General features: G+C 42.2%; 1 long non-coding RNA gene across 1 annotated transcript; it reads left to right on the top strand.

The window, feature by feature from the left end:
- The first annotated feature begins 700 nt into the window (after positions 1-700).
- Positions 701-5169, top strand: LOC138843409 (uncharacterized). The gene is made up of 3 exons (XR_011378093.2): positions 701-744; positions 3124-3161; positions 4912-5169. It is a non-coding gene; the product is annotated as an uncharacterized LOC138843409 (long non-coding RNA).
- Positions 5170-22215: the final 17046 nt, after the last annotated feature.

Genomic DNA, 22215 nt, shown 5'->3' with positions numbered 1-22215 from the left:
AATGGGCACTTTCCAAGTTACCGTATCCTTTCCTTTTGTCTATACCTGGCTTTTTCTTTATTGAGGGGTGTTTGCAATTGGTAAGTCACAAACGATATTTAAGGATAAAAATAAGGAATCTAAGGATATATTTGAAATTGGCATTTTTGTTGCTGAATTATTATGAGCCGCTTTCTCATTGTACCTATCTTTATAAACCTATGTCTGGCCGGCGCCGCAGCTCACTAGGCTAATCCTCCGCCTTGCAGCGCCGGCACACCGGGTTCTAGTCCCGTTCGGGGTGCCGGATTCTGTCCCGGTTGTCCCTCTTCCAGGCCAGCTCTCTGCTGTGGCTAGGGAAGGGAGTGCAGTGGAGGATGGCCCAAGTCCTTGGGCCCTGCACCCCATGGGAGACCAGGAGAAGTACCTGGCTCCTGCCATAGGATCAGCGAGGTGCGCCGGCCGCAGCAGCCATTGGAGGGTGAACCAACGGTAAGGGAAGACCTTTCTCTACCTCTCTCTCACTATCCACTCTGCCTTTCAAAAATAAATAAATAAATAAATAAATAAAAATAAACCTATGTTTATCTTGTGTCAGAAAACTCATGAAAATCCACATTATGAGCATGTATTTCTATGGGTTCAAATAATGTTTTCCTGTTGTCAGTTGATAAAATGATTGTGTTCTGAAAATATCCTAAGAAAACTTTTGATTTACCTTCCACAGGTAATTTAATGCTACCCTGGAGTACGAATCAGTGTAAGGTATGATGACAGAGTAAAAACAATTTTCAATGGCAGCTGAAGCCTTCTGTCCTCTGCATTCTGAGTTACTGAGAGTTGAGTTAGCATCATTCCTTAGTATTTTTCTTCATTTCTATGCACTTCCTTTAACCTAACACTAGGGACTACTTTTCAAAAATATCTGTTTGAGTTTTCTCACTTTGCTTGAAAACCTTAGTTTCCTCACAGGAAGGAGTACTTTAGTAGAGAATTGTCATTGAGGTATCTAAACTAAGACTATTGTTTTGCTTCTTGTTTTTCTATCATTTGTTTGCTGGAGTACACTGAGTGGGAATGTTCCAACTTGCCAGTTGCTTTCATTTTTTTCCATCCTTTTCCTTTGGCTTTACCAAGGGGTAGTGTAACGGTCAGTACACAATGCATTCAAAGGCAAAAATTAAACAATGTAAGAAGGAAGTTAGCATGAGGACTTGTTTTGCTCCCCCAGATTGTTAAACCTGTGCATCAAGTTTTCATTCATTGTATTTACATAAACTTACCTCTTAGAAGCCTCATGAAGTCCACATCATGGGTGTATTATGTTTCAGTATATTTTTTCTTTTACTGTTGCTCCATGTTGAAATGAATATGTTGTCTTCAAATATACTAAGATAACTCCTGGTTTTTCTTCAACATAAGAAATTTCCCCCACCACTCCAAACCAGAACAGTGTCACGTATATTCACTGACCAAAATCCTCCAGTGGTAGAAGGTGAGAAGTCTGACCTTCTATGGGACCACCCGTGTCTACTGTACTCTGTCTTCTGAGTTACTGGAGAGCACAGTTGACATGATCCCTTAGGATATTTTTTCCCGATAAACTTCATTTCACCTCACAGTATGAACTACGTTTTCTAGAATGCTTGTGCATGTTTTCTAATGTTGTTTGACATCCTCAGTTTCTGTGCATGAAGAATGGACGGAATTCCTGGGTAGAGAATTGCCCAAGAGGCACCTAAAATAAGAAAAGTGTTTTGCATTGTTATTCTATCGTTGCCTCACAGTTGCACGCTGCATGGACACTTTTCATGTTACCAGATAGTATCAGTATCTCCTTACGCCTTTGCCATAATGCAGGGTAATTTCAGTGCTTTCTACACAAATAGTGTTCAAAGGTAAAATAAGACACCTAAAAATGAATCCAGAACATATATTTTCCTTAGCTTTTCTACATGAAGTCTCAGAAACCTCATGAAAATCCCCATTGTAAGTGTAGGATGCTGGTATTTAAAGTAATTTGTTATTACTATCTGATACTGAGATGAGTCTCTTATGAAAATGTTTTAAGAGAGCTTTATTTTTTTCTGCAGTGGAATGAATGACACTCCAGGGGAAGCCCACCCAGTGTCAAATATGGTGACTGACAAAAATCTTCCACTGGGAGAGGATATCAGGCCTAACCTTGCAGTGGGCCTACTGATGTTTTCTCTCCTCTTTTTCTTACTTATGAGGACAGCTGGCCTGATTCCTTGGGGTTTTCTCTATTTATTTTAAAGATTTTTTAAATTTATTTGAGAGGTAGAATTACAGACAGTGAGAGACAGAGAAAGGTCTTCCATCTGTTGGTTCACTCCCCAAATGACCACACTAGCCAGAGCTGCACCGGTCCAAAGCCAGCAGACAAGAGCTTCTTCCAGGCCTTCCACATGGGTGCAGGGGCTAGAGTACTTGGGCCAACTTCTACTGCTTTCCCAGGCCATGGTGGAGGGCTGGACCAGAAGAGAAGCAACTGGGACTAGGACCGGTACCTATATGAGATGCTGGTGCCGCAGGTGGAGGGTTAACCTACTGTGCCAAAGCACCAGGATTTTATCTTTCTGTACAAATCTTTTAACTTTACACTAAGAATTATTGTGCAGAAATGTTTGTAGAAGTTTTCTAACTTGGCTTGGACTCTTCAGATCCTGTGCAGGAAGCATGGAGTTCCTTGCCAGGGAATTTCCCGTGGGGCACTTAACCTCATCTACTCCATTTTGTATTCCTCCTATTCTATCCTTGACTCCTAGAGAAACACCAAATGGGCACTTTCCAAGTTACCAGACCTTTGATTTTTATCATAATCTTTTTGTCTTCTGAAAGAGTAGTTGCGATTGTTAAGATACAAATAATAGTCAAGGATAAAAGGGGAAAAAAACTAAAAATGAATTTAAACAAGAATTTTGTTCTAAAATTATTAAACTATGAGCTTTTTTTCATTATCCATACTTTAAGAAACTGATTTTAATGATGTATCAGAAAACTCATTCAAGTCCACAATAGGAGCCAATTTGCTTGGATTTCAAATTTTTTTGCTGCCATCAGATGGTTGAGATGGGTCTGCTGTCTGAAATATCTTGACAACTTTTGTTTGTCATTCAACAGGTGCTTTGATGCTACCGCTGCTGTTGACACAATACCAGGTAGGGTGAATGGCCAAAATCTCGAAATGGCACAGGATGCCACGCCTGAGCCTAGATGGGCCCACCTATGTCTTCTGTCCTCTGCATTCCAAGTGGCTGGAAAACTGAGTTAGGATCTCTTTTTCTTAAGATTTTCTTTTCTTTTCTCTGTATTTTACTTAACATAAGACTAAGGACTACTGTTTCAAAATGTTTGTTTTTAAACTTTGCTTGAAATATCTTCAGTTTCTTCCCCTGGTGGGTGAACTTCCTTGGTAGAGAATTGCCCATGAGGCCCATAAACTAAGACTACATAGTCTTCATGTTTTCTTCACACTTGTTGGCAGTACAACACTGAATTCACATTTTCCAAGCTACAAGTTTGTTTCATTTTTTTCTTTGCCTTCATTAAAAGTAGTTCTAATGCTGCAAGACAATTTGGTATTCAAAGACAAAAACTAAAATATAAGAATCAAGGTACAATAGGAAGTTGTTTTGGTCCAACAAAGCATTTACGCTAGGTATCAATTTGCTCATCAGTTGTATCTTTTCATAAGCTTATCTCTAAGCTGTCTCAGAAACCTCCTGAAATCCACACCATGAGTGTATCATGCTCTCACCTAACATTATTTTTCCTGCTCCCTGGTGTTTCTTCAGCAGAACAAATTACCCTGCTACTGCAGACCAGACCAGTGTCCAGTATAATGACCGAGTGAATTCTCCAGCCGGAGAGGATGCCAAGCCTGCGCTTGGTATGGGCCCACCCAGTGCACTGTCCTCTGACTTCTGAGTTACAGAAGAGCACAGTTACCATGACTGCTTAGGGTTTTTTCCCCATGCACTTCATTTAACCTCACAGGAAGGACTGCTTGCACAAGTTTTCTGTTTTTGCTTGACACATTCAGTTTCTGTCCAAGAATGGATGGAATTCCTGAGTAGAGAATTGCCCAAGAGGCACCTACACCAAGACAACCATTGTGCATCAAGTGGTTCCATGTGTGTTCGCAGTTGCACACTGAATGGACACTTTCCAAGCTACCAGGTCCTTTCAGTTTACCTGCCCTTATTCTTTTGCTTCATCAGGGGTTAATTCCAATGCTTTGTACACAAAGAGTATTCAAAGATAAAGGTAAATCTTCTAAAAATGAAGAGTGGGGATTTGTTGGGTTCAGAAAGTATAATATCTATGGTTTTTTCATAACACATATTTTCCTAAAATTGTCTGCATGAAGTCTCAGAAACCTCATGAAAACACTCCTTTATGAGTGTGTGACACTTGGCTTTAAAGTACTTTTTTTGCCACTCTCTCTCTCATACTGAGTTTACTTTATGAATATGTCCTAAGAAAACTTAGGTTTTATCTTCAGTGAAATAAATAATGCCACTCCTGGAATCTGACCCCATGTCAAGTAGGGCGATTGACCGGAATCCTGCATTGGAAGAGGATTCCAGGGCACAGCTGTGTCCTCTGTCCGCTGTTACTCAAGAGCTCCATTGGCATGGTATCTCAGGGCTTCCTCTTAACTTCTCCTCAGTAGTGCCAGCAAGCACTCTGCAAACCTAGGTTATTATTGGCAAAAGGCAATTTTTTTACAGGGTGAAGTTTGGTTCATCACCTGGAGACATGTATTATCAGTTCCTTCTCATGTGTGTCTTTTGGTTTAATGATGTTTACCTCATTTCTTAGGGGAAATCTTGAGGGCAGTTCTTTAATCAGGAATTGGGATATCTCCCGAGTCTGAGAATATTATTTCACTTTTTATTTCGACAGAAATGGAACCATCTCATCATATCTGGTGCTTTGGAACAACAGTAATCGACCCTATAAAGCAAGCTGCAAAACTCACATCTAGTAGGGGGCCGCCCAACTCTCCAAAATGAATCATTTTATTTCATTCAGTGGTAGCATATTCACAGCTGGACATCACTAATTTCCCTACACTCTACCATGAAGCTAAGAGTGTTTTTAGAAAAAAAATTGACAGATTTTTCTTTCTGTCCAGAAATAAACAAATTGGCTTGCAACTGACTTCAAAGGAGTCATGTTTTCTGACTGTGTGGAAATCATGTTGTACACTTCACACTTCACAAACTTATTCAAAAAGGAATATGGAATGATCAGATTCCAAAATTTCAGCTCAACCCATTTCAGTCTTGAATTTCCAATTCCATTGTTCAAGGGGACATGCAACAGTTACTATAAAATCAGTATTTAAGAATACAGTGAAATATATAAAAACAGAATGAAAATATGAGCTGATATTGGCACAAAAAATTTAAACCCACACATAGTTTTTTTCATGATAGCATTTTCATACATTTTTTTTTCATCATGAAGTCACAGAAAGTTCATGAAAGCTCATATTCTAAAATCTCATCAAAATTTGATAAAGATGCATACCATAAAATCCTTTGAATGGATTTAAAATCGTGTTCATACCAAATCACATTTTAATTCTATTTTTTTGAGTTTTTTAAAGATTTATTTATTTACTTGAAAATCAGAGTTACACAGAGAGAGGAGAGGCAGAGAGAGGTCTTCCATCTGGTGGTTTGCTCCCCAATTGGCTGCAATGGCCGGAGCTGTGCTGATCTGAAGCCAGGAGCTTTTCCTGTGTCTCCCACGCAGGTGCAGGGCCCAAGCACTTGGGCCATCTTCTACTGCTTTCCCAGGCCATGGTGGAGAGCTGGATCAAAAGTGGAGCAGCCAGGTCTTGAACTGGTGCCCATTTGGGATGCTGGCACTTCAGGCCAGGGCGTTAACCCATTGGATCACAGTGCCAGTCCCTATGTTTTTTGAGTTTTATGTTCTCATTTTTCATTTTGAGGGGCTTTTGTTCTTTTTTTATCTTTTTATTTTTTGTTTTGTAATTATTCATTTTTTTCCTATTTTGACATTTATGTTTTTATACCGTTTATGAAATGGTTGATGTCTCCTGGACAAATAACTATTTTCAATATTCTGGATATCCTGAAGATGATGTTCATTATACCATATATTACTTTTATAAGAATCTTCAGAAAATCATACATTAATAATGAAATATTATAACTTGAAGACATAAAGAACATAAGTGATTCTCAGTTCCCACCCACTTTTAAAAGAGAGTAAGCTCAGTTACCTGACTGTAGAGTGCCATGATCACACTCCACTAATTTGTTATGTAGGAAAATTTGGCATTATACTGTGTCCAGAGCAAAACGTGAATCATAGCATCTTTCCATATATGTCTTCTCGATTTTAATTCCTATCTTATTTTCATCAATGCGAAGTCATTTAGGAAAAATTCAGTACTACAGTCCTTCGAATGATGCCCATAAACCTTCAATATGCAAATCACATTCCAGAACTCAATGGGAATTTTCAGAACATCTGAGCTCCATCAACAATTTTGTAAGCAAAATCATCTGAAATATTCTTAAGTCACCATAAATTCTCTGATTGATTAGTGCATCCAAGGGTGGGAATGGACCTAGTAAAGGTGGTAAGATGGCTTTGGGGTTGATGCTTTTTAAAATGATTGGCTAAAGTATAGGGTCTGAGCCGCTTGGGTGTAGGTGGCAAACCGCAGGGTTTCAGGATGTCATCAAGCACCTTAACTGCCTGAAAAGACACCTGGAACTTTAGGCATTTCCCTGCTATCTGCTGATTGGCTGTTGCTAGGGGAGTTTATCGCAGGGGAAGTTTATTCTCTTTTCAGGAGCTTTTGGCTTAGGGTTCAGGCCCGAGTTACGAGATGGAGGCCTACTCTAAACTAGCTGCACCTTGATCCAGGCTCAGGTCTCTCATTGGAAATCTCTATTGTTTTAAACATATTTTACTGATGGCCCATATCAGTGAATCTGTAAATCCAGTGAATGATGTAAAATCTTGTTCTCACACGCAGAGCACATTACTTTGCTTAGTTTATAGAAGACATACCCAGTGATCTGTGCACTTCTATCTTTGTTCACCTAAAGAATTACGCTGTGACTTCTTGGCTTCGATAGTCATTTGTACATGATTAAGGCTTTGAGGGAGGCCCAGCTCAGTTGGGTCATTCTTCTGGTCTCACTGGGTCACTCGGGGGCCAGAAGACAACTGTGTATTTCTCAGCTTCCTTTGATTGCTACATAGCCATATACCAGGGGGGAGATTGGAAATCTTTTCTCACACAAATTTCATAAAGTTTTCCTATATTGCAGCTCCATCTGATTATTCCCTATTACAGATAAACACTTGGGCTCACTAGACCTTGGCTCCTATATTTTTTCCACTACCTGGAATTACACTGGTGCTTTCAGTATTCTCTGGAAAATTTTAAATTCTGTGGTAAATGATCATGTTTTGTGGTAGTTCTATTCTGCTTAATGCCCACTAAAATGTACAGGCAGCTCTTCATATCCTGTGGTTTCAGCCAAATCCAGAAAGAGAATATAAGATGCAAAGTTTCTCATTATCATTATTCTCTGAAGTATAAGTTCCATTCCTTACAGAACAGTTAATTTGTAGGAGGTAGTGTAGGAGATGTAGAGGTCACTTAAAAAGGATATGTGAGGGTGGCATAAATTATATGCAAATACAGTTCTACTTGATATTGGGGTAGGAGCATCTGTGGATTTTGTTATCTTTTGGGATCATGGAATCAATTCCCCACAGATGCTGAGGGACAGCTATCTATGGGGGAATGAAGATGTGCATAGTCCTTGGAATAAAAGGATTTCATATGTGTTGGTAATATCTTTACATTTGAAAATTGGAGAGATAAGAGAGCACATATGGGATTTCAGAGGGTAGCAGTAAGACATCCATTTGATGCATGATGTTTTAGATTAATTGCAGCATTATTTTGAAATTCTGAAATACATGAAGCATTTCCATTCATGATGCTAAAGTGGAGGGTACTGTGGGGAGCAAACCGGACTAGACTGAGTTACTGGAATTAAGACTTATTCTATGCATCTGCTCTCCCACAATATGGCGCTGGGAGAGAAGTAAACAGCTTCCGCACAGCTGCCTCCAGTTCAACTAATAAACTGTAGGACTTGCTCCTGATTGGAGGAGAGCAGCGTACTCGGCGTGTGGGCAGCCGAGTTAGGATTGGCGGAGGAGGACTATAAAGGAGGAGAGAGACGGCATGCACGGAGGAACATCTATGGGGAACATCTAAGGGGAACACCTGTGCAGCCCCCGAGAAGAGCCGGCCGGCGGTGTGCCGCTCCCCTGCGGAAGTGGGGAATGTGGCCAGGGGGAACTGCCCTTCCACGGAGGTGGAAGGGATAGTAGCCAACCCGGGAAGAACCAGCAGCAAACCCGGGGAGGGCCGAGCAGACGAAAGAACAGCGCAGGGTCCTGTGTCGTTCCTCCACGAAGAGGGGGAGCGACATAATGGTGCCGTGACTCGGATATGAAGCCTAGGCAGAGTTCAGTGTCGTTCCTCCACGAAGAGGGGGAGCGACATAATGGTGCCGTGACTCGGATAGGAAACCTAGGACGGATAGGAAACTTAGGAGGGAAGAAACGGGAAGAAGTGGAAAATACCGGAGAGAGAGACTAGCAAAGAGCCTAGGTGCCGGAAGAAGCTATTGAAAGCCTAGGCATAGACTCGGATATGGACTGTGGGAAAGAAGTTAGGATTGAAAGCGAAAGTGAAAGCTTTCATAGACTCGGATGCGGACTATGGCGGGGAAGCTAGGAGATTGAAAGCGAAAGTGAAACCTGGAGGAGGCTTGGACTCGGATATGGACTGTGGGAAAGAAGTTAGGATTTAAAGTGAAAGCAAGAAGAAACTTAGATACGGACTGCAGGTTGAAAGTGAAAGTGAAACCTAGAAGAAACTTAGACTCGGATACGGACTGTGGGGAGTAGCCAGGAGAAATGAGAGGAATATTGTTGGAAGAAAACTTAAGGAAACACACCGGGTAGAGAAAAATGTTAGGGAGGATGAAGCCGCGAGTGCAGGCCAAGCCATCTTGGAATTCTTCAAGTCACCCCGGGGAGCAAGAGGCGAAGATCTGGAACCAGAGGCAGAGACATGGGCCGCCAGGATTCGCCAGGTTAGTCTGGGGAACTTGGACTGAATGCCGGTAGTGGCGGAAACATTCGCGGAAGCCGCCGCGTGCAGAGAGAGCACGGGGCGTGAATAAATAGGGAACGCGGGGCTGGCGCGAGGCCGTGGTGCGGGCCCGAAGTGCGTGGAGACCGCGGAGCGCGCGAAGCCAAGCCGCGCAAAGCCGAGGCGCGGGCTGAAGCAGCTCAGAGCCGGCGGGGCGAGGTGCCGGGAAGCTGCGGGGATAAGAGAAACAGCTGAAGCGGCACAGAGCCGGGAACCCGCCGGCGGGGCGGGCAGCGGGAAGCTGCGGGGATAAGAGAAACAGAAGTTTAGAAGTAAAAGAGAAATAGGAATGCTGGAAGATAGAAGTAAAATGGGAGAAATAGGAATGCCCGGAGATAGAGAAATAGAGAAATAGAAAGGCCTCCCTACAACACTGCAATGTGAGAGCTTGGATTCGGTCTGCCTGATTAAGTGAGGCGATGAGCACAATGAGCACCTGCGGGCAGCTAGCAGCTTATGCGCCGCAGGTCACCGAAGACAGGCACGAATTAACATCAGTAAGGCTTCCCCACAATGTAACAATTAGGAGGCTTGGATTCGGTCTGCCTATTTAAGGCGGTAAGCACCGGCAAGCAGCTCGACCAGAGTATGAGCTGCAGGTCACCGAAGATAGGCACGAATCAACACCAATAAGCCTCCCCACAATATGGCGCTGAGAAGGCTTGGATTCGGTTTGCCTGATAGGTTTTGTAAGCACCTGCAGGCAGTTCTAGCAGAGCAGAGCATGCGCTGCAGGGCACCGAACACAGGCACGCATCAGCGCCTAAAAACCTCCTCACAACATGGTGAAGAGAGGACCCGGATTCGGTTTGCCTGATTGATAGGACTTGTAAGAGCCTGTGGCAACTCTAGCAAGTAGAGCAGAGTGTGTGCCGCGGGACACCGAAGACAGGCGCGTATCAACGCCAAAAATAAAAAGAAAGGGGGATCTGTGGGGAGCAAACCGGACTAGACTGAGTTACTGGAATTAAGACTTATTCTATGCATCTGCTCTCCCACAATATGGCGCTGGGAGAGAAGTAAACAGCTTCCGCACAGCTGCCTCCAGTTCAACTAATAAACTGTAGGACTTGCTCCTGATTGGAGGAGAGCAGCGTACTCGGCGTGTGGGCAGCCGAGTTAGGATTGGCGGAGGAGGACTATAAAGGAGGAGAGAGACGGCATGCACGGAGGAACATCTATGGGGAACATCTAAGGGGAACACCTGTGCAGCCCCCGAGAAGAGCCGGCCGGCGGTGTGCCGCTCCCCTGCGGAAGTGGGGAATGTGGCCAGGGGGAACTGCCCTTCCACGGAGGTGGAAGGGACAGTAGCCAACCCGGGAAGAACCAGCAGCAAACCCGGGGAGGGCCGAGCAGACGAAAGAACAGCGCAGGGTCCTGTGTCGTTCCTCCACGAAGAGGGGGAGCGACATAATGGTGCCGTGACTCGGATATGAAGCCTAGGCAGAGTTCAGTGTCGTTCCTCCACGAAGAGGGGGAGCGACAGATACTAATGGGATCTCTTCTCATTAGAGATGACTGCATGGTTGTGTGAAAAATCTGAGACATCAACAATTGCAGGATAAAAGGGACAAAAATATATGCCTTCACAATGCATCTAGGTTTTGAATCAGGAAAGAAATACCCTAAAGTCAATCCTTCCAGTTGCAAAAGAAGGGACAGAAAAGGAGGTAAAGAAAATCTGAGATTCAAGGAATTTGTCAATTGCAACTCATGGGCACGATTCTTGCTATAGGGAAACAGTTAATAGTTTTCTCTCAGCACTCACACAGTAGAGACTTGAGGAAAGTAACTTACATCTTCATTTTGGAGAAAGATCCTAGGGCCTGAACAACTGTAAAAGGGCACAACTCTTGTACTGACTTACAATGACTAGAAGGCAATGAGTTTTTCAGTTTATCATCTTTATGGTAGCTGTGAGAAAGATAGTATAATCAGCAGTCTATGCTTAGTGATGTGATAAGATTAAACATTTCCATCAACAAAATAAAGGCCCTTGGGATGAATTATGCTATTCCGGAAAGAAAACACACCCATGCTACCAGCACCGAAATTCTGAATCCATGTATACAAGGTTTACTCATGAACATATATCTTTAAAAAAAAAAAACTGCATGGATTTCAAAATTATTTGCCCTAAGGAATTCATTTCCATGAGCTTTTTGAAGTACCCTTGTATTTACACAAGCACATTCATTCACTTCCTGATCCACACAAGCACCGTGTTAAAATTTGGGGAATGGATGATATATTAGTAAAAAAACAACGTCTTTACAGAGCAGTGGGCAATGTCTTGGATATTTTTCTTCAGCTCCTTCCATGCTAGGCAAATGAGCCAGTATTCTGAAGATCTGTAGTAGATAGTGACCCTCTTTTCTAATTTTTGTTTTGTGTTGTACTTGTCTGCAGCCCGAGTGATGGTAAGAAGAAATTAGCAGAGACTGAAATTGGTAATCCTTTCATGAGTCTTGAAGGGTGCAACACAGAAAAAAAGGCATGGGTTGGTGATGCAGGAGGGATGATGCGGGACCTGTGAAGACGGAGTAGCCAGACCTCGGGCAGTAATGGTGCTGCCTGTGGGCAAGAGGCTGCCAAGCCAGGCCCCTGCACTGGCACCATAGGGATTGCCTCTTGCATCCAGAGCCAGGGCAGTCCCGTGCCTTACAGGGGGAGGTTGGGAGCCAGGAGCCTTGCAGGGACAGAGCCCAGGTCCCATTAGGGCACTGCATGCCTGGCACCCGCCACCAGAGGGCAGAGTTGCAGTGCCATGCCCCAGGTTGGGCCAACACTCTGGCCTGGGCAGTACACTCTTTTGGGTCCACTCTGCGACCTGGATCTTGGCCAAACAGGATTGCAATGACCTGGCCACCTGGGCAAGCAGGGCGGAGGCGCAGTGAGGCAGGGAGAGCTGTGTATGCCAGTTGAGCCCCAGTTGAGGCTGCAGTCCAGAATCCACCACCCCCCTTCTCCCGAGCCCAAGGGTCTGTGGAGCACGGCTGAAACCTTGCAGCGCTGGCACCTGGACGATAGCCTGGACAATAGGTTTTAGTGCTCTTCCCGGCTGTGACCAGCTTTGGTCCTCAGGTAACCCCTCCACTGCTGCCACTGCCATCAGCCCTCTCTGGAGCCACAGGATCAATATTGTCTTCTTGACCTGTAGCCGCAACAGAGGGCGCCTCTGCCACCCCTGGTCGACCCTTCCCTCATGATGGTGGCCGCTCCCTCCTGTCCTGTACCTACATGTCTCCCCCCCCACCCCGGCTGGCCACACATCTTGGCCGCATCCCAGGGTCTGCCCTGTCATCCCCAGGGTTCAACTTGATGGGCATCTGCACCCCATGTGTGTGCTGAACAGAGAGAACACCTTGCCTAGAGTGGTCACGCCCCCGGCACTGGGAGGACACTGCCACAATTTTTAATGGAGCCTGGACTGTGGGAGCAGCCCCTGTTTTCTCCATGAGGATGCCCCTGCAACGTTGACCAAGGCTACTGAGACTGCCGACAAGGTGAGGGCCTCCGGTCAGCGGTGGTGGCAGGTTGGGGCTGCCGGGAGGCCAGCCTGTCATGGGTGGGCGTGGGGGTGTCTTGGAGAGGGACAGATGAGGGGCTCGGATTTGCCCTGAGGGGTGTGATGGGGCTGCCAAAGAGTTATGAGTAAACTGTACAGGTACTGTGATTTCAAGTTAGCACAGCTGCTTGATTGTGGAGTTGTCAGAGGTGACAGTTTCTATGCAAGGTGCTGGACTGTGGATTCCAGGATATGGTTTTTCTTCTGGTCACTAAGAGTGTATGGAGTGTATGCAGTGGAGGGTGGCCCAAGTGCTTGGGCTCCTGCACCCGCATGGGAGACCAGGAGGAAGCACCTGGCTCCTGGCTTTGGATCGGCATAGCACTGGCTGTAGTGGCCATTAGGGGAGTGAACCAATGGAAGGAAGACCTTTCTGTCTCTCTCTGTCTATAACACCACCTGTCAAATTTAAAAAAAGAACAATGATTTAGTGTCTACTGACTCCCACCATTTTGAGCATCTTTATGCTTTGTGCCATAGGTTTCCATAGGCCCATCAGCAGGGAGCAGGGTTGGAAGTGGAACAGCAGGGACTCAAGCTGGTGCCCACAGGTGGCAGCTTTATCCATGTGTCACAGTGCCAGTCCTAATTACTGATGTTATCAATGTATGTTTTTTAAAAGATTTATTATTTATTTGAAAGGCAGAGTTACAGAGAGGCAGAGAGAGAGACAGACAGAGGTATAGAGAGATCTTCCATCCTCTGGTTCACTCCCCAGATGGCCGCAATGGCCAGAGCTGCACCGATCTAAAGCCAGGAGCCAGGAGCTTCTTCTGGGTCTCCCATGCTGGTGCAGGGGACCAAGGACTTGGGCCATCTTTTACTGCTTTCCTAGGCCAAAGTGGAGCCAGATCAGAAGTGGAGCAGCCGGGACTTGAACCAGCACCCATATGGGATGCCAGCACTGCAGGTGGAGGCTTTAGCCACTGCACCACAGCGCTGGCCCCATCAATGCTGAATTGACTTTTAGGCATTAGCAGGTGGGCAGATCATAAAGAATGCTGATTTGATGATTTTCCTTTGAGGAATAGGAAGTGTAAAATCTTTGGATGTGGGGAAAGTGTCTCCCTTTACATCCATACCTACCTGTACTTAGTATATACCAAGTTGATCTCCTGTATATAAAGATAATGGAAAATGAATCTTGATGAAGAATGGGATGGGAGAGGGAGTGGGAGATGGGGTGGTTGTGGGTGGGAGCGAGGTTGTGAGGGGAGGGTCCGCTGTAATCCAAAAGTTGTACTTTCAAAATTTAGTTATTAAAGTTTAAAAAAATGAAAAATAACACTTGCTATGATACATAAAGAGAGCAAGAATACTCAAGTAGACCTATGAACTACAGTGTGTTTGCTAATCTTGATTGATGAGGGAATGTGCACTACTATTCTGTAGATGAAAATCAGGTAAGTCAGTGATACTGCTTATATCATCTCTCAATAGTCCATTAAAATATTACACAGTAAAGCAGAGCCACGCAGCTTTATTGTGTAAGGACTTGATATTTTAGATACATTCCAGCTGTTCACGATTTGCTTGATGGTAGCTGTAGCCATGGAGACAACTGTAGAGATTACCATGCTAATCAGATGAGTGCTGAATCTTTTTAAAATTCACTATCAGTTTGTGTACATCAAAGCTTATCTCTAAAATTATGACCTTAGATGAGCTAAAAGCAGAGCCCATCTGCAGGTGATTTTACTAATTGGTTTCTGGGTCTTGTTAGCAAATGCTAGATTTAAGAATTTTAAATGAGCTGGCTCTTTTGACATTGCACACAAATTGGAAAAACAATAATATTGAATATGCTAGTCCAGAAAATTGGCATTGGAAGAATCTTTAAGTATCTAAACTTCTTGGTTCCCACATTAGAAGGCAGAAACTTTCAGAGACTTGTAGCTCAGAGAGACTTCTAGCTGAGTCCAAATCAGAATCTCAGGTTCGCTGGGCCTCATAACATTTTGTTGCTCAAGTCCACACAGACGCACTTTTATGTCTGTGGTACGTGCCCATTTTCTTCAAATCAGCGACAACTTTTAAAGGTATGTCAGGGATAAAATGATTGCCACAAGTGAACTCGAGTTCTGAACCGATGTTTGATTTTCTTGAAATTCAGGTGGTCCTCTGTGCTGCTTTTTCACATTCGTCTTTATTATTTCATCTTTCAAGGTGCAATTGTTTTGATGTGAAACTTTGCCTAATAAATATAATCTATATCACCAAAATTCTGAGCAAAAGGAATAACAAAACATGACAATTTCTGGACTGTGCCCCATTCCCATTCATTGGAGCACTTTCCATTGCTGTGGAGATGAAGAACATACACTGTTTTGTGAGAAAGACGTCTGACAGGGTGGGTCGTGTCCTCACAGATAGCAGCTGCTGTCACATGCAGTTTTTCCCATGGTGAGACTGTTTTTTCTTGTTTTATTTTCATTGTGCCTTAAACATGATTTCAGATTATAAATATTTCCTTAAAGAATTTAAATACAGACATAAGCTGAAATTTTTCTATTGTCAAAACTTCAGTATGAATACATCTAACAAAGTGAATTTGGTTTGATTTTTAAACAGTGTCTCATTTTAACATGTTGCATGAATTGCTTATAGAAATAAATCTTACATTTGGTAAAGTGAATTATACGTTGTTTGATATACTGTATGTGAAATACAAGTATGTGATTACTTAATACTTAATAATAAATACCTAATATTTAATAATAAACTACTTAATACTTAATAATACAATACTTAATAATAAAATAATAAATACTTAATACTCAATAATGGAGAAGGACAGAGACATCCTAGTACAGGAAGCTCATAGAACCCCCAATAAGCATGACCAAAAGATATCCTCACCATGACACGTGGTAATTAAACTTACCACAGTGAAACATAAAAAAAGATCCTAAAATGTGCAAGAGAGAAACGTCAGATTACTCTCAGAGGATCTCCAATCAGACTCACAGCAGACTTCTCATCAGAAACACTACATGCTAGGAGGGAATGTCGAGACATAACACAGGTGCTAAGAGAGAAAAATTGCCAGCCCAGAATATTATATCCTGCCAAGCTCTCATTTGTGAATGAAGGTGAAATAAAGACCTTTCATAGCAAACAGAAATTGAAAGACTTTGTGGCCACTCATCCAGCCCTGCAAAAGATACTTAAAGATGTGCTACACTCAGAAACACAGAAACACGGCCATCAATATGAAAGAAGGTAAAGGAAGAACACCTACCAGTAAAAGCGCATGGGAAGCTCAAAGCATATACTAGAAAATATTTCTGGGAAAATGGCAGGGCAAAGTCACTACATATCAATAGTCACATTGAACATTAATGGTCTGAATTCTTCAGTTAGAAGACACCGTTTGGCTGACTGGCTCAAAGAACACAACCCAACTATTTGTTGCCTACAAGAAACACATCTCTCTAACAAAGAGGCATGCAGACTGAAAGTGAAAGGTTGGAAAAAGATATTCCATGCCAACAGAAACCAAAAAAAAGCAGGTGTAGCCATATTAATATCAGACAAAATAAACTTTAATACAAAACTGTTAAGAGAGACAAAGAGGGACACTATATAATGATTAAGGGTTCAATTCAACAGGAAGACGTAACTATTATAAATGTATATGCATCTAATTACAGGGCACCGGTCTATTTAAAAGATATGTTAAGGGACTTAAAGGGAGATTTAGATTCCAATACAATAGTACTGGGGGACTTCAATACTCAGTGCAGTGGAGGATGGCCCAGGAGCTTGGGCCCTGCACCCCATGGGAGACCAGGAGAAGCACCTGGCTCCTGGCTCCTGCCATCGGATCAGCGCGGTGCGCCGGCCGCAGCGGCCATTGGAGGGTGAACCAGCGGCAAAAGGAAGACCTTTCTCTCTGTCTCTCTCTCTCACTGTCCACTCTGCCTGTCAAAAAAAAAAAATACTCCACTCTCAGAAATAGATCATCCAGACAGAAGATCAACAAGGAAACAGCAGATTTAATTGACACTATTGCCCAAATGGATCTAACAGATATCTACAGAACTTTTAACCCTACATCTACAGACTTCACATTCTTCTCAGCAGTGCATGGAACCTTCTCTAGGATTGATCACATACTAGGCCATAAAGCAAGTCTCAGCAAATTTAAAAGAATTAGAATCATACCATGCAGCTTCTCAGACCACAGCGGAATGAAGCTGGAAATTAGCAACTCAGGAAACCCCAGAAAGTATGCAAACACATGGAGACTGAACAACATGCTCCTGAATGAACACTGGGTCATTCAAGAAATCAAAAGAGAAATCAAAAACTTTCTGGAAGTAAATGAAGACAACAACACAACATATCAAAACTTATGGGATACAGCAAAAGCAGTATTGAGAGGCAAATTTATAGCAATAGGTGCCTATATCAAGAAATTGGAAAGGTACCAAATAAATGAGCTTTCAGCGCATCTCAAGGACCTAGAAAAACTGTAGCAAACCAAACCCAAATCTAGTAGGAGAAGAGAAATAATTAAAATCAGAGAAGAAATTAACAGGATTGAATCCAAAAAAACACTACAAAAAATCAGCCAAGCGAGAAGCTGGTTTTTTGAAAAAATAAACAAAATTGACACCCCATTGGCCCAACTAACTAAAAAAAGAAGAGAAAAGACCCAAATCAGTAAAATCAGAGATGAAAAAGGAAACGTAACAACAGACACCACAGAAATAAAAAGAATCATCAGAAATTACTACAAGGACCTGTATGCCAGCAAACAGGGAAACCTATCAGAAATGCATAGATTCCTGGACACATGCAATCTACCTAAATTGAACCATGAAGACATAGAAAACCTAAATAGACCCATAACAGAAACAGAAATTGAAACAGTAATAAAGGCCCTCCAAATAAAGAAAAGCCCAGGACCAGATGGATTCACTGCTGAATTCTACCAGACATTTAAAGAAGAACTAATTCCATTTCTTCTCAAACTATTCAGAACAATCGAAAAAGAGGGAATCCTCCCAAATTCTTTCTATGAAGCCAGCATCACCTTAATCCCTAAGCCAGAGAAAGATGCAGCACTGAAAGAAAATTACAGACCAATATTCCTGATGAACATAGACGCAAAAATCCTCAATAAAATTCTGGCCAATAGAGTACAACAACACATCAGGAAAATCATCCACCCAGACCAAGTGGGATTCATCCCTGGTATGCAGGGATGGTTCAACATTCGCAAATCAATCAATGTGATTCACCACATTAACAGACTGCAAAAGAAAAACCAATTCAACACCCTTTCATGATGAAAACTCTAAGCAAATTGGGTATAGAAGGAACATTCCTCAATATAATCAAAGCAATTTATAAAAAACCCACAGCCAGCATCCTATTGAATGGGGAAAAGTTGGAAGCATTTCCACTGAAATCTGGCACCAGGCAGGGATGCCCACTCTCACCACTGCTATTTAACATAGTTCTGGAAGTTTTAGCCAGAGCCATCAGACAAGAAAAAGAAATCAAAGGAATACAAATCGAGAAGGAAGTCAAACTATCCCTCTTTGCAGACGATATGATTCTGTACTTAGAGGATCCAAAGAACTCTACTAAGAGACTATTGGAACTCATAGAGGAGTTTGGCAAAGTGGCAGGGTATAAAATCAATGCACAAAAATCAACAGCCTTTGTATACACAAGCAATGCCATGACTGAGAAAGAACTGCTAAGATCAATCCCATTCACAATAGCTACAAAAACAATCAAATACCTTGGAATAAACTTAACCAAGGATGTTAAAGATCTCTACAATGAGAATTACAAAATCTTAAAGAAAGAAATAGAAGAGGATACCAAAAAATGGAAAAATCTTCCATGCTCATGGATTGGAAGAATCAACATCATCAAAATGTCTATTCTCCCAAAAGCAATTTATAGATTCAATGCAATCCCAATCAAGATACCAAAGACATTCTTCTCAGATCTAGAAAAAATGATGCTGAAATTCATATGGAGGCACAAGAGACCTCGAATAGCTAAAGCAATCTTGTACAACAAAAACAAAGCCGGAGGCATCACAATACCAGATTTCAGGACATACTACAGGGCAGTTGTAATCAAAACAGCATGGTACTGGTACAGAAACAGATGGATAGACCAATGGAACAGAATTGAAACACCAGAAATCAACCCAAACATCTACAGCCAACTTATATTTGACCAAGGATCTAAAACCAATTCCTGGAGCAAGGACAGTCTATTCAATAAATGGTGCTGGGAAAACTGGATTTCCACGTGCAGAAGCATGAAGCAAGACCCCTACCTTACACCTTACACAAAAATCCACTCAACGTGGATTAAAGACCTAAATCTACGTCCTGACACCATCAAATTATTAGAGAACATTGGAGAAACCCTACAAGATATATAGTTACAGGCAAAGAATTTCTGGAAAAGACCCGGGAGGCATAGGCAGTCAAAGCCAAAATCAACTATCGGGATTGCATCAAATTGAGAAGTTTCTGTACTGCAAAAGAAACAGTCAGGAGAGTGAAGAGACAACCAACAGAATGGGAAAAAATATTTGCAAACTATGCAACAGATAAAGGGTTAATAACCAGAATCTACAAAGAGATCAAGAAACTCCACAAAAACAAAACCAACAACCCACTTAAGAGATGGGCCAAGGACCTCAATAGACATTTTTCAAAAGAGGAAATCCAAATGGCCAACAGGCACATGAAAAAATGTTCAAGGTCACTAGCAATCAGGGAAATGCAAATCAAAACCACAATGAGGTTTCACCTCACCCCGGTTAGAATGTCTCACATACAGAAATCTACCAACAACAGATGCTGGCGAGGATGTGGGGAAAAAGGGACACTAACCCACTGTTGGTGGGAATGCAAACTGGTCAAGCCACTATGGAAATCAGTCTGGAGATTCCTCAGAAACCTGAATATAACCCTACAGTTCGACCCAGCCATCCACTCCTTGGAATTTACCCAAAGGAGTTTAAATTGATAAACAAAAAAGCGGTCTGCACCCTAATGTTTATTTCAACACAATTCACAATAGCCAAGACCTGGAACCAACCTAAATGCCCATCAACGGTAGACTGGATAAAGAAATTATGGGATATGTATTCCTTAGAATACTATACCGCAGTAAGAAACAATGAAATCCAGTCATTTGCAACAAAATGGAGGAATCTGGAACACATCATGCTGAGTGAAGTAAGCCGGTCCCAAAGGGACAAATACCGTATGTTCTCCCTGATCGGTGACAACTGACTGAACACCAAAAAGGAAACCTCCTGAAGTGAAATGGACACTATGGGAAATGGTGACTTGATCAGCATAGCCCTGACTGTTAATGAACAACTTAATACATTATCCCTCTTAGTAGTTTTTTTTGTCTGTTCTACTTAATATGACTGGTTTAATTCTGTAATTATCACACAGTTATTCTTAAGTGTTGAAAATTAACTGAAATGTGATCCCTGTTGAACGTAAGAGTGGGAATAAGAGAGGGAAGAGATGTATAATTTGGGACATGCTCAAGCTGACTTGCCCCAAATGGTAGAGTTAGAAACATACCAGGGGATTCCAATTCAATCCCATCAAGGTGGCATGTACCAATGCCATCTCACTATTCCAAGTGATCAATTTCAGTTCACAATTGATCATAATGAAAGGACTAAGAGTCAAAGGGAGCACATAAACAAGTCTAGTACCTGCTAACACTAACCGATAGAAGAAATAAAGGGGAGAGTGATCCAACATGGGAAGTGAGATACTCAGCAGACTCATAGAATGGCAGATGTCCTAAATAGCACTCTGGCCTCAGAATCAGCCCTAAAAGCATTTGGATCTGGCTGAAAAGCCCATGAGAGTATTTCAGGCATGGAAAGCCAAGACTCTCTGGCAAAAAGATCTCTGTGAGTGAGATCCCAGTGGAAAGAACAGGTCTTCAAAGAAGGAGGTACCTTTCTCTGAAGGGAGGAGAGAACCTCCACTTTGACTATGACCTTGTCTGAACAAGATAAGAGTCGGAGAACTCAAGGGGATTCCATAGCCTTGGAAACTCATGACTGGTGCATAGGGAGATTACTGATGCCATAGACAGGAGTGTCAATTTGTAAAGTCAACAACAGGAGTCACGGTGCACTTACTCCTCATGTAGGATCTCTGTCCTTAATGTGCTCTACATTGAGGCTTAATGCTATAACGAGTACTCAAACAGTATATTTCACTTTGTGTTTCTATGGGGGTGCAAACTGTTGAAATCTTTACTTAATGTATACTAAACTGATCTTCTGTAAAAAAAAAAAAGAAATTATCAATTCCCAACTTGACTCTCACTGGGATTAAACATGACAATAGGTATGATCTGATTTCATCATCATTTAAAAAAATCATCTATTATTTTTCACTTTATGTTTGTGTGGGAGCAAACTGTTGAAATCCTTACTTAATGTATACTAAGCTGATCTTCTGTATATTAAGGTAATCGAAAATGAATCTTGATGTGAATGGAAGGGGAGAGGGAGTGGGAAAGGGGAGGGTTGTGGGTGGGAGGGACTGTATGGGAGGGGAGCCATTGTAATCCATAAGTCGTACTTTGGAAATTTATATTCGTTAAATAAAAGTTAAAAAAATAATAAATACCTAATATTTAATAATAAACTACTTAATAATACTTAATAATATAATAATAATAAAATAATAAATACTTAATATTCAATGCTTAATAATAAAATACTTAATAATAAAAAATGAGGGAATCAAGATGGAAATTCATCTTGAAACCAAATGTAAAAGCAACCACAGCAACATATTTTCACTTTGTAAAATGAATATAATCATGGTAACAGTGTTGGACCACACATTCCGGAAAACTGGATTGTTAGCATGAATAAGAGCTTCTTCTAAGCTCCATACACTGGTGAGTAGGAGTGGTGATTAGCAGTGTTGTTTAAGCATGCAGACACATATTTGTGTGTCTGAGCACCAGTGACATCATAAAGATCAAATATGTTTCCTGTATTCTTCAGGTTTTGTGTGTTTTCTCTGGCTTCTGAGGTTATTTGGGAGAAGTGAATTTAGATTATCTCTTTTTAAAAAAGATTGATTTTTCTATTTGAAAGGCACAGTTATGTAGAGAGAATAAGGAACACACACACACATACACACACACACAGAGAGAGAGAGAGAGAGAGAGAGAGAATGAGAGAGATTAAGAGATCTTCCATCCACTGGCTCACTTCCCAAATGACTGGGCCAGATTGAAGCCAGGAGCCAGGAGTTTCTTCAGGGTCTCCCATGTGAGCGCAGAGGCCCAAGCACTTGGGCCATCTTCCACTGCTTTCTCAAGCACATTAGCAGGGAGCTGGATTGGAAATGGAACAGCCAGGACACAAACC

Source organism: Oryctolagus cuniculus, chromosome 8, assembly GCF_051225735.1.
Source record: "Oryctolagus cuniculus isolate XC-2025 breed Fujian yellow rabbit chromosome 8, ASM5122573v1, whole genome shotgun sequence".
Classification (NCBI taxonomy): Eukaryota; Metazoa; Chordata; class Mammalia; order Lagomorpha; family Leporidae; genus Oryctolagus; species Oryctolagus cuniculus.
The sequence above is the reverse complement of the archived record's forward strand: the minus strand, read 5'-3'. Positions and strand labels throughout refer to the sequence as shown.